The sequence below is a fragment of the Corvus brachyrhynchos genome, unplaced genomic scaffold (genome assembly GCF_000691975.1).
Source record: "Corvus brachyrhynchos isolate BGI_N302 unplaced genomic scaffold, ASM69197v1 scaffold175, whole genome shotgun sequence".
NCBI lineage: Eukaryota > Metazoa > Chordata > Aves > Passeriformes > Corvidae > Corvus > Corvus brachyrhynchos.
The window spans coordinates 5,774,045-5,785,758 of NW_008238448.1; the positions used below are offsets into that span (position 1 = coordinate 5,774,045).

The 11,714-nt window shown below is 48.6% G+C and overlaps 1 long non-coding RNA gene across 1 annotated transcript; it reads left to right on the top strand.

Annotated features, from left to right (window-relative positions):
- The first annotated feature begins 448 nt into the window (after positions 1 to 448).
- On the top strand, positions 449 to 4,459 carry LOC108447285. Its single transcript, XR_001862756.1, has 3 exons — positions 449 to 611; positions 872 to 1,004; positions 3,334 to 4,459. It is a non-coding gene; the product is annotated as an uncharacterized LOC108447285 (long non-coding RNA).
- Positions 4,460 to 11,714: the final 7,255 nt, after the last annotated feature.

The window sequence follows — 11,714 nt, forward strand, 5'->3', positions numbered from 1 at the left end:
GAAGGGGAAGCTCATTGTGGTAGAAGTGACAAGCTCTGTGTCAGGCTTCAGCTGGCCGCAGCCCCTCACTATCCGTCGGCTCCTGCGCCAGGTTGCTGTCCCTATGTGTCCGGAATCACAGAATCAATTTGTTGGAAAAGACCTCTGAGATCATTGAGTCCAACCTATGACCGAACACCACCATGTCAACTAAACCACAGTACTAGGTGCCACATCCAGTCTTTCCTTAACGCCTCAGGGAGTGTGACCAACTCCCCGGGCAGCCCACTCCAATGTCTAACCACCTTTTCTGTGAAGAAGTTCCTTCTAATGTCCAACCTAAACCTCTCCTGCTGCAGCTTAAGACTGTGTCCTCTTGTCCTGTCAGGGATTACCTGGGAGAAGAGGCTCCTTTCAGGTACTTGCAGACAGTGATTAAGGTCTCCCCTGAGCCTTCTTTTCTCTGGACTAAACACCCCCAGCTCCCTCAGCCGCTCCTCAAGAGAACTTGTGTTCCAGACCCATCACTTGCCTTGTTGCACTTCTCTGGACCTGCTCCTGCACCTCAGTTTCTTTCCTGAATTGAGGGGCCAGAAGTGAGAACAGCAGAGGAGGCTTTCCAGACGCCACAAGTAAGCAGCCAAACCCATGAGAATCTGCTCTTGAGACAGGAAAGCCTTTTTGGGGCACCAATCTTCCTGTCTGAGCTGGCCCAGGGTGTTTGGGTGCTCAGGGCTGGGTGGGGAGGAGGGTAACTCTCACACTCATATCTTTAGCCACAGCCCCAGGCCTGTGCTGGCCCTGGGTGGAAATCTCCAGAGGATACTCAAAAATCTGCTTTCCAGACAATATTTACAATGTGCAGTGGAAAAAAATGCTTTTTTTTTTGTAGAGGTGGCTTCCCTCCCTGAGGAAAAAACACCAACAGGGCCTGTCTGGCAAAGAGATCAGCTCCATGGGAATCCCTATCTGGCACATGGGCAGAACTGGAAAGGTGTTTCCAAGATCCTGAAAACATCTGCCAGGTGAGTCGATGCTCTGTCATAGATCCCCACTGCTTTGCAGGGCCAGCTGGGCCAAGGGGTCTTCCCAGCTGTTCTCCTGCCTCCAGTTCCCATTTCTGCTCCTTGTGTCCATGTCAGCACAGAGCCCAATGTCCTCAATAATGTGGAAAGTGTGCATGGAGCTGGCCTCCCTGCCAGGGGAGTGGCTCTGTGGACAAACGCCACCTCCATGGGCAAGCAGCAGAAGCTGTAAAGCCTGCTGGAAGGTAGGAAGGTGCATTTACCTTCTCCCCATGGTAGTAGTGGGAATACTTTTTGTGCCACATCTAGCTTCTAACTGCACAGCTGCGAGCAATGCTGCTCTCTCTCACCTTCCTTACAGAGCAGAAAAGCAGGATTGAAGTGTCAACATTTGTTTTCCATTAACTTGTGGAAACACAGACAGCTATTGTTAAAGCTGGAGACTTCCTGCTGGAAGCTGACATTTAATAAACTTATTACTCTGCAAGGCAAAAGGATTCTGTTGGGGGGAAAAAAGCTGCACTTTTTTTGTTTTATAAACTCTTTTTTGGTAAAAGCAATGGTAATATTTAAAGTTGGGGAGAGAAAGCTGAAAGATGTACCCATTGCAGGAGTGTTGCAGACTTACAGTAATATTTCATGTGCTGAGGGTATGGTGGGATTTTAGCATGTGTTACTTAATGACAGGGTTTACAGCAGAAATGAGGAGACCCATGTTCAGATTTCCCCAGGAGCAACAGGCAGACATGGGATAAGGTGGTCATGGCCCGGATCCCCTCCAGTGCTGCCCCCCCTTCTCCAGGCAGAGCCACTGCCTCCTGGCTCAGTGTCACTGGTCCAGAGAAGTTCAGGTGGAAGCGGTGGACTTAATGGGATGAGTCCCAAAACTGGTGGAAGCCCTGATCTGACTCAAACTTGTCACTCTGGTCCGCCACAAGTTTCTCCTGCTCCTTGCTGGCAGCTCGGCACCACGGAGGTGCTGAGGGAGATGCTGGTTCCTCTGTGCTGTGCAGGCTGTGCCCAGCCAGCCCCAGCACCAGGCACGGAATGCACACGAGGTGGCTCAGGGTGCATGTCTGCCCCTGTTTGCCATGAGTGGGGCACGGTGTTTCACAACTGTGGCTCGGTGTTTGCCCCTGAAGCAAAGGTAGGTGGAAGCCTGGGCAGGGCATTGCGGCAGACTGTGGACACAGTCTGTTATCTCTGGGAAGCTGAGATAGCGGCTATATTTAGCTCCATGCTAGGCCCTTGTGCAGTGGTCTTTGTGATTTCCCCACAGCTTTCCACCCCTCCTGCCTTGCTGAGAGATGAGAAGAGCTTGTTCCCTGGCATGAGGAAGAGGCTGCACACTGCTTCTCTCTGGGGGAGTGTTGCAGAACTAGTCCCATCCACAAAAGACAGCTCTGGAAGGAGGGTCCCTCTCTCTCATCATGTCTCACCTGGGTTTCCTTCCTCATTCAATGAGTATTTACCCCAGCACATCCTGGTACAGGACATGGTGGCTCCTGCACCTCTTGGATGCAGCCCTGCTGGTTTGCTGCAGGGAGGATGAGCTTCTCTGCCCCTCCTGAGGGGCCCTCCTTCCCCTGCCATGCTCCCTCAAGAGCCATCTCTACCAGCAGGCTTGAGTCGGTCCTCAGGGACCCTTCCTGGTCCTGCCACCTCCTCAGTGCCCTACTGGAGACATGGGTGGATGGAGCATCTTCTCCTTCTTGTTGGGAACCTGCAGGCTGCTGCGACAGCTCAGCTTCCCAGCAGCTGGCTAGTGGGCAGTCCCAGCAGGAAAGGGGAGAGGGGCCAACAGTGTTGTGCAATGTGTCCACACCACATCAGGCTGCAGGGCCAAGGCTCAAGGGCGAGGGCTGTAAACCAGTGGAGTGGCTGATGTAACAGGGAGCTGTGCAGGGCCTGCTGCCATGGGGCACCCCATCCCATACCTCATGCCCTCTGCCAAATCAGCAGCCACTTCCCACCCCTTTTAGGTTTCATGAGACTCAGCAGCTGATGGGGAGAGACCCAGTGAGCATCCTTGCTGAGCAAAAGCAGAGCAGGGCTTGGCTGCAGAGGCCAGCTGGTGGCCAGCTATGGCCAGTGTGACAGAAAGCTGTAGGAAACATGGACTCCCTCACCATCAACTTGGTAACTGCAGTCAGCTTGGTACCTCTCACCATCATCTGTAACTGTGTGCTGAAGCCTGATGTGTTGCTTGGGAGCTCCTTGTGCTCCCAGGCCCCAGTCCAGCTTCTCTAGTGTCACAGCAAACAGCTTCACCAAAGGAAAGACTTGAGAAGACCTGTTGGGTGATGGGATTCCCCTTTTTTTTCCATAGGTCTCAAACTCCTGTGTCTGTCCCAGGCAATTAAGCAAAGATCATTCGACGTGCCCCAGTATCAAAGGAAATCCCACTCTTGGCTAAGGCTCTTGACTGTGCCTTGGGGAGCTGTGCTCCAGGGCAGAGGCCCCTCTGCTTCTCCTGTCCAGAAATGAGAAGCTGCTTCAATATACTGGCTGCAGGCCTGAGGTGGGGTATTTATCTTGGCATGGCTCCCTTTGGATCTCGTGTGCACCCATGGTCAAACACCCTGTGGAATGTGTACTCTGCCCACTGAAGACCATGGCACCTTCCCTTCCAGCCCAACATGCACAGCGAAGATGGTGTTGGGCCAGATACAAAGCCTGGCCTGGTACTGTGTGCTGTAGAGAAAGACTGGGTATTACAAAACCATGCTTCTTAATATCAAAAATGCCCAACAAGAGAGACCTTGAAAATCCTTGCAAAAAAAAGAGGGAAATTATGGGGGAATGAATGAAGGTAAATTAGCTACAACAAATGCTTTAAGGAAAGCTGCTACTTAGAGAGAAAAAGGGGAATGGGCTTTCAGCAAAGGAAGAGCTCAAAGGTCAGCACAAGGAGACAAATGACAGTAGAGAAACCAAATAACAGACAGACAGGACCAACAAAGAGAGATGTCCTTGGCCTGGAGTACAACGTGCTTGTTGAAAATGTTTTAGCAGTGCTAAAGTGAGGCTGGGTACCAAGCTGGAAAAATCTCTTCTCCAGAGACCGGGACCCAAGAGTGGGTGAGTCCCTGCAGGAAGAGAATGGTACGTCCTGCTTTTTCAACATATATAATGTTCTTTTCAGAGAGCTGCTCAAGGTCCTTGAGCAGGACTGCCTTCCTGCAGTCTACAGAATTCATTCCCATCAGTGAGGTTATGGAAAAATCATAGCAGTAGAAAGGAGGTTGGTTGTCTGTCCCAAGATTGCATAAAGCAGTACAACAACTGTGTACCCATCCTTACTTCTTTTTTCTTGAGAGCATCCCTTCCTCTACTGAACATGCCCTGTGGGAATGTCTGGCTTGACCTCCCAGAAACTGTTCTTTGTTGTGTGTCCTGGGTTGCAGTGTATTCTATTACCATCCTCAGGAGCTGTTGAAATCAGGTGGGGCAGTGTTTCCTTGCCTCCTCCCCCCAGACTATCTTTCTGTTAATGGCCCATCATTGTCCTGCCGCCTGACTCAGAGATAACTCCCTCCGGACTATCTTCTGTTAATGAGCCTAATCAACACTTGGCCTCATGACTCATCACCCCATTGTGAGATGCTCCACCCAGAGGGAGGAACCAAGCATCCCATCGTGGATATAATCTGGGACTCTGACCACCAGAGTCATCCCCCTTCCCACTGGATTTCCAGAGGACAGGAGCTACACAGCCACCATTGGACTTTCTGAGGAAGAGCAGACTGTTTTACTACAGGATCACTGCTTCAGAGGACTGCAGCCACCATTCTACCAGACTGCTACCACCACCCTGTCTAACAGGGTGTCAGGTTGTACCTTGACTCTGTCAGTTTGACAGTGTTTTCTTTTACTTTTTTCCCTTTTCTTTAAATTCTATTAAATTGTTATTCTGACTTGGTGCCTCCCACTGGTTTATTTTCAAACTAGTACATTGTGCTTCAGCAGTTGCAGAAAAACATGGTGGTTTTCTATCCCTTCTGATGTTTGTTTGAACCGAGGAGTACCTGGTTGTGCAGATACTATGTGTAAAAAAAAAAAAAATCTGTAAACAGGAAGGAAGAAAGGAGCATAAAGACACAGTTTGGATTAAAACCTCAGATCCTCCAAATTCCCCATGTGCTCCTGCAGGAGAGAGACAGCAAGGGCTGGGCTGGAGTGGCAAGAGTAAGAAAAGGAATTTGGGCTGTTTCAGTGGATGCACTAGTGTGATCGCAAATCCAGAGGGATGCTCAGCTCCTCTCAAGCAGGCTGAATCAGCCCAGCTGCATTGACAGCTTGCCTGTTTTATACCATACAGGTATCCAACTGGCTGAACTCGAACCTGCCCTAGATGCATAAATCATAGTGAAGCAATGTATATTTTAACTTTGGTGCCCTACAAAGTCTGCAAACTTTATCTGGTGGGGCAGATGTCTTGGGAACTTGTGTGTATCCAGGCTGGGGACTCTGAGGGCTTATCTTTGCACAAGAGACTCTGCTTTGCCTGAAAGCCACTTGTAGGCTGATGAAGGCTGGGACAGAAAAAGCCAGACGGAGGAGTGCATGTAGTTCTTGAAGATAAATATGATCTTAAGCTCCTTTCAGGGGCTCATACCCTTTAGCTGAGCCTCTCTGAGTATCCAGGCTCTCTGCTGCAGCAGAGAATGGTCCATCCCTCCATGAAGCATTTTGTCTCATCTACAGATTAGTGTCAGTGAAAGATGAGATCTGTTGCTTTCTGGACCTGCTTATGTTTGTGCATTCGCTATAGAGAGAATCTGAAAATCAGCAGGAGCAAGATGCCTGACTTTTAAACAGTATCCTGAGCAAGTGCCAAAGGCAATGTCAGTGGTAAAGGCAAAAGCTCAGGGTGCTGAGGAAGGAGGTCAGCTGAAGCCACTCCAGTCATCAGCCTTTGCATTTTTTGAAAATGTTTTTCAAGTGTACCCTGGCCTTTTTATTTGGAAGTTTTAATTTAATCCCAGGTGGGCAGAAGTTATATTCAAGGATTTTTACCCAATTAACCAGAATCTTGAAGTTTCCTTCTTGCAGAAACTAACTACTAGCAAAACTTACCCCTCTCTGGGGATCATGTACTTCTGAAGTTGCACAATAAATGCTACTAAGTAGGTCACTTGAGAGCCCAGCTTTGGAACATACAAATGCTTCCAGTGTCTGCAGGTACCTTGTCATTGCCTCATCTTCTGAGCGCTTAGGATCCTGCAGAGACATCTCTCTCCCTGCCTGATCTTACAAGATCCAGCTAATCTCATCTCCACCTCACAGGATTATGCACAGCGTCTTTGCACCGCATCAAGGACTTCTAAACTTGGATTGGATGAAGCACATTTAGGAAATGTGCCTGCAGACAAGAGGCACACCCAGGGCAAGAATAACTCTTAACGGGATCTGGAAAGCGGGCTAGCTATTCATAGGAAGGTTGCCTCTGTCTCTGGCTGGGGAGGAGGGAGTCAGGCCATCAAATGATACGGTAAGCAGTGTTCCAGTGCTGACAGCTGGGAATAGCTCATGTCCCGAGCCCACAGAGCCTGCGAGCATTTTTGTCTGTCTCTTTTAGCTCTCCTCCTCCTCTAGTCTTTGCTCATCTCATATTACTGATCTAATCAGCTTCCCTTCATCAGCAGCTACTGGGACCCTGCTGTGGCTGAAAACCAGAGTAAAGAAAATGCAATGTCCTCCCAAAACTAAGACAAACTGCTTGGTGTCTCTCAAGCTTCCCTAAATGCTGCTGATTCCTGAGCAGAAGTTAAAGTGCTGTAAGGCAAGTCAAGATGGTGCAGACACAGCAGGTGGTGAAAGAGAAGGTCTTTGGCTTTGTAAATAAGAGACCAGCTTATAGTGATTTGAATCGAGTGGCACTAGCAAAACTGTAAAAAACAGCAATAGTCAGGGGCTGCAGGAAAATCACAAAGTTGAAATAAATATTATGGTTTTGAAAGTCACCACAAGTAGGCTGGGAATTCAATTTGCTGATTTATCTATTCCTTAAAAAGGAGAGACAAATCTAGAAGAGGTGAAATAGTATGTAGCAGGTGAACACCTTGGGGTTTGGTCTTTTTTCACCTTCAGGACTGCAGTGGTAACTCAGGTGCTTTTCCTGAAAGCCAAATGCCACAATAGGCCATCTTTCCTAATTTTTCAAAAATACTTTGACCCCCACTGCATTAGTCCAATTTTGCGCAGTACCACTCCATCAAAACTCATAGTGCAGTGGTGAAAAACTGCAGACAGTAGTACCAAATACTCTGCACTAATTATTTCCATTCATCTAAGGGTTACTTCAGAATACAAAGTCTTCAGGCTCCCAGGGAAGCAACAACCTGGAAAAGACCAAACACTGTTTTCTGAGGCTGGTTGCTGTAACCTTATCATCTGAGACTCTCAGAGCACTTTGGATCTCCTCAAGAGCATGTTCCAGAGACAGGAAGTTGCTGTCACATCCTGGAGATGGGCTGTATATCTAAGCTGGCTGCCCCACAGAGCGATGACCCACCTCAAACCCTGCCAACTTTCTCAGATCTCTGTGATTGCTTAGTTGTGAAATTGCTCAAGTCCAGTCTTCTGACTTTGCCTTCCTCAAGGTCTGGTTGGTTCCCCTCCCTCTGCTGGGTGGATCCTCCTTGGGAGTGTTTACAATGCATAATGCAGCTCAGGTTGTGGCTGATGTGAGCTGGTTATGAGCGGTTTGACAGCTTTGAGACAACCTTTAAAGCCCTTGGTCCCACAGCTTCTAGAGTTGTGCCTGTGGTAGAGTTTGCTCAAGTAAGGAATTTGCTTAGGTCCTCCATGAGGTAGGCAGAGTTAGCTCAATCAAATTAAATAACCAAGTACTGTTTGTTTAACAGCTTAACTCAAGCTGCTTGTGGCTTCCCTGGCAGCCAAGGCTGATCCAGCCTGTGCAACAGCACGACTGGGGCTTTGCACCATTCCTGTCCAGGGAACCACGTGCGGGACGGAGCTACCCTGGCACCCAACCTGCCTCCAAGATTTTTAAAGCCTCTGCTTAAACGTGAGTTAGAGCAGCTATAAATAGCAGACAGTGGCCCCTGGTTAACCCAAGGGCTTTGATTGTGGAACTGGCTCAGTGTGTGAATGATTGGCTGCTCACAACCTCAGCTCTCATATTGACTGGGGGCCAAGTTCATCAGTACTCCTGGTTTATTACTGCCTTGTAGTCTGGGTAATGGAGGGGTGGGAATATGTTTCATTTGACACATGCAAATATGAAAATACATATCTGTCTATTATATGGCAATAAAAATGCTTGTACTTAATTACAACATACAATTCATAATCAAAAATAATAAAGCATAAATTTCAAATTAAGACTTAAGTGCAAAGCAATCTGTAATTGCTAAAATTGAATAATATAATTACAATAAATCTCTTGATAAAGGGTTGGAAGCAGCTGCCTTGGGGAGGGGAGGATGCTTGACACCAACATTGCAAGGCAGGAAATGTCCCCATCTGGTATGGATGCTGCAGTGCATAGTCTGTCACGGATTTGACCACTGCCTACCACAGTGCTGCTGGCCCCCAGCATTTCTTATCTGCATGAGCACACATCCTATTTATTGAGCGGACTTCCTTTGTTTTGCAGCTCACTCTCCCTTATGAGTGTGTTATTGTCTTATGGTCAGACGTTGTGGTTGTAATGCACAGCACTCCAGGTTTAATTGCTTTCTCAGTGTCATTCTGAAGTTTGAGTATCTTAAATCATTGTCAGGGCTGTGTTCGCTGCTGCCAGGCACTGCCAAGGCTGTTTGTGAAGCACTGTGCCCAGTCTGTGTCCCCAGTGTGAGACAAATGGTGACAGGCTTCAGCCCAGTGGCTGCCACCAGACTGGAGCATGTGGCATATAAGGAGAGACCAAGGGAGATGGCTTCTTCAACACAGTGGAGAAATCGCCAATAGAGCCCCAGGTGCCTCTTCCACTGTGTGAGAGGTAGACAGTGAATGCAGAGCCAAACCTTCTCAGAGATGCCCAGTGAAGGGACAAGAGCCAACAGGCACTTCTGCAACACAGGGACCTCTGATGAGACAGGTGGAAACCACTGCTCCAGAACAATGGGATGGCAGTACATGGCCCAGAGAGGTGGTGGCACCTCATCCGTGGGGACCAATGAAGTCTTGCCTTGGCCCAAACATCCTGAGCTGACTGTGAGAGTGTCCCTCACACAAGGAGTGAGGATGGGACAGACACCTCCAGAGCACCATTCCACATGTATCCATCCATGATTGTATGATTATATTTCCCCATTTGAAACTGTTGCCCGCTGAAAGCATTGATGGCTACGGAGTCCCCTGATGTGGTCTGTGGGAGTTCACAGACCCATCTCAGTGGACCAACGCTCTCACAGGAGCAGGCGAAAACCCACAGTGCTTAAAATTAAGAGTATGTGCTACAGTGAGCAAACACAGAATGATGAGAGGCAGACAAGACATGGAGAAATCAGTTATCAGTGTGGCATGGAATCCAGCAAGATATCCTAGTCTAAGGTAAACACATGCATCCCTTGCTAATACAGAGATATCTTCTTATTCTGCATAAAGCAATTAAGCCTCTCTGCAGGTTGTGCACAAGTGAAGTGGCTCACAGACCTTTGCCCACAGTGCACGATGTGGCTCTTGCACCTCTAAAGATTCCTGCCTGCCTTTGCTCCCACTGCAGACCAGATGGCATCCTGCTGGGTACCACTTTTCCCCACAATATGCTCAGCTGCCATCTGCACTGCTGTCTTAAGTAAGTTTGGCTGGTTTGTTTCACTACTCGCTCTGGTCTAAGACTTTCTATGTGAATGAAGATCATATCAGGGATCCTGTCAACCCATCAGCTGCTAGCAAGAGACCACTCTTATTTTTTCCACTTGTAAAGGAGGTGTATGTAAAATATGCCACTCCCTGTCACAGGACCTTGTGGATGCTAAAAACTGATATAAGTTCAAAAAGGGACCAGGTATATTCACAGAATCAAAAATGCCACTGTTGCCTGCAAAGACACTCCCACCTTTCCAGGAAATCTTTCATCTGCGAATCAACCTGCCTGGGAAAGTAATCAGAAGTGAAATCACAACAGGCTTGCCAGCATTTCTCTTCCTCTGCCATAGCTCTCTCCCAGACAAGGTGAGGGGAAAGATGGACAACACTTGAGCTTAAGGTTTCACAGAAAATCTTACTCAGTGTCACAGGTATATTGGAATTTCTCCCTAGAAGTCTTCACAGAAGGCAAAATTCTATGGGGAGAGAGGGATAGATGCAGAGCAAAGAGCAAGACAGCCCAGCTCTTCCTCCCTACCTGAGGGCTTCTGTGTAGAAACACAGAATTGCTGAGGTTGGAAAAGATCTTTAAGATCATCAAGTCCAACCCTTAAGCCAGCACTACCAAGTTCACCACTACACCATGTCCCTAAGCACCACATCTACATGTCTTTTAACATCATCTAGATGTTACACTCAGCAGGTGAAAGCCATATTCTCTGATTTTGGTGGTCAGACAATCACAAACAAGATCATTTGGTGTTAAAAGTACCAAGGCTGCCACTGAGCCCATAAATTAGCAGCACCATTCTATGGTAAGTTTGGCCATACGCTGAACTGGCAGTCTTTCAGTGAACCCTTGGGATTTTCAAATAGCTTGAAATCACCTGTGGAGACAAATAGTGACAGGCATCCTCATGCTCCCCCACCTACATGCTTCATCTGGAGAACCCAGGAAGCACTGGTAACTCCAAGCCCCCTGTACTGGGAAAGCTGGGACCAGTAGCAAGGGCAGTGGTGAGCATCACTGGCATAAAACTTGAAGATGCCTGCCCTGTGGCAGGTGAAATGAGTCTCTGCTTGATAGTGCACAGGGCCATGAGAAGTAACAGCCTAAGTAAGAGTCTGATTTCTGTGATCCTCTAAGCCAAATTATCATCCAAAAGCTGTCCTTTTGTCAACACTGGCACCCCAACTTCTGTGCAGCTGGCTCAGTGCCTGGACAGGGAAGGGCCCAGATGTGGGCTAGTGGCATTTGAGCTCGAGGGCTCACATGTCTAGAAAAAGCCTGATAAGAGCCAGGAATGCAAGTGGTCCTGAAATAGGGTAAGGGCAGCTGGGGAGTGCCTCATATGGATACATGGGCTGGGGCATTGGGGCTTGGTATGCAAGGAGATGACACCTGCCCCACACAGTGTCACATTTCACTCCCGAGATGACTCACATGGGGTGAGTGACATGTGCTGTGTCTCAAAGGCACTGTGGAGACTGCCCTTGGCCTGTCCTACACAGAGCTGCAGGAGGAGGGGGGTCATTTTCCCCAGTAGTTCCCAGAGCTTGAACAAGCCTCCATGGAACTTTGAGTGATGAAGAGTGGCCCTGACTGCCAAGCCATGCACAACAGACAGCCCTTCGAATTGTGTGGCATGTGCCCCATGTGTCAAATGCAAAAACCTTGCTGTCCATGTCATCTAAGAGGTCCCCAAGCTTGGCCACCATGGTAGGGCCCCAGAAGGTGCACAGCCCTCCCTGGCCTCCCTCTGGGATGTCCCAGGACTATGATGAGGAACAGCTCTCCCTGCTGCCCTTCCAAGTTCTCCAGCCTCAGTCTTTGCCTCCTTGGGTGAGGTTTTGGAGATACAGCCAGCCATAGCATTCTCATAATGAGTTGCTATTCTGTTGGCCTAGTTTGGGGAACGTTGTAGGGAA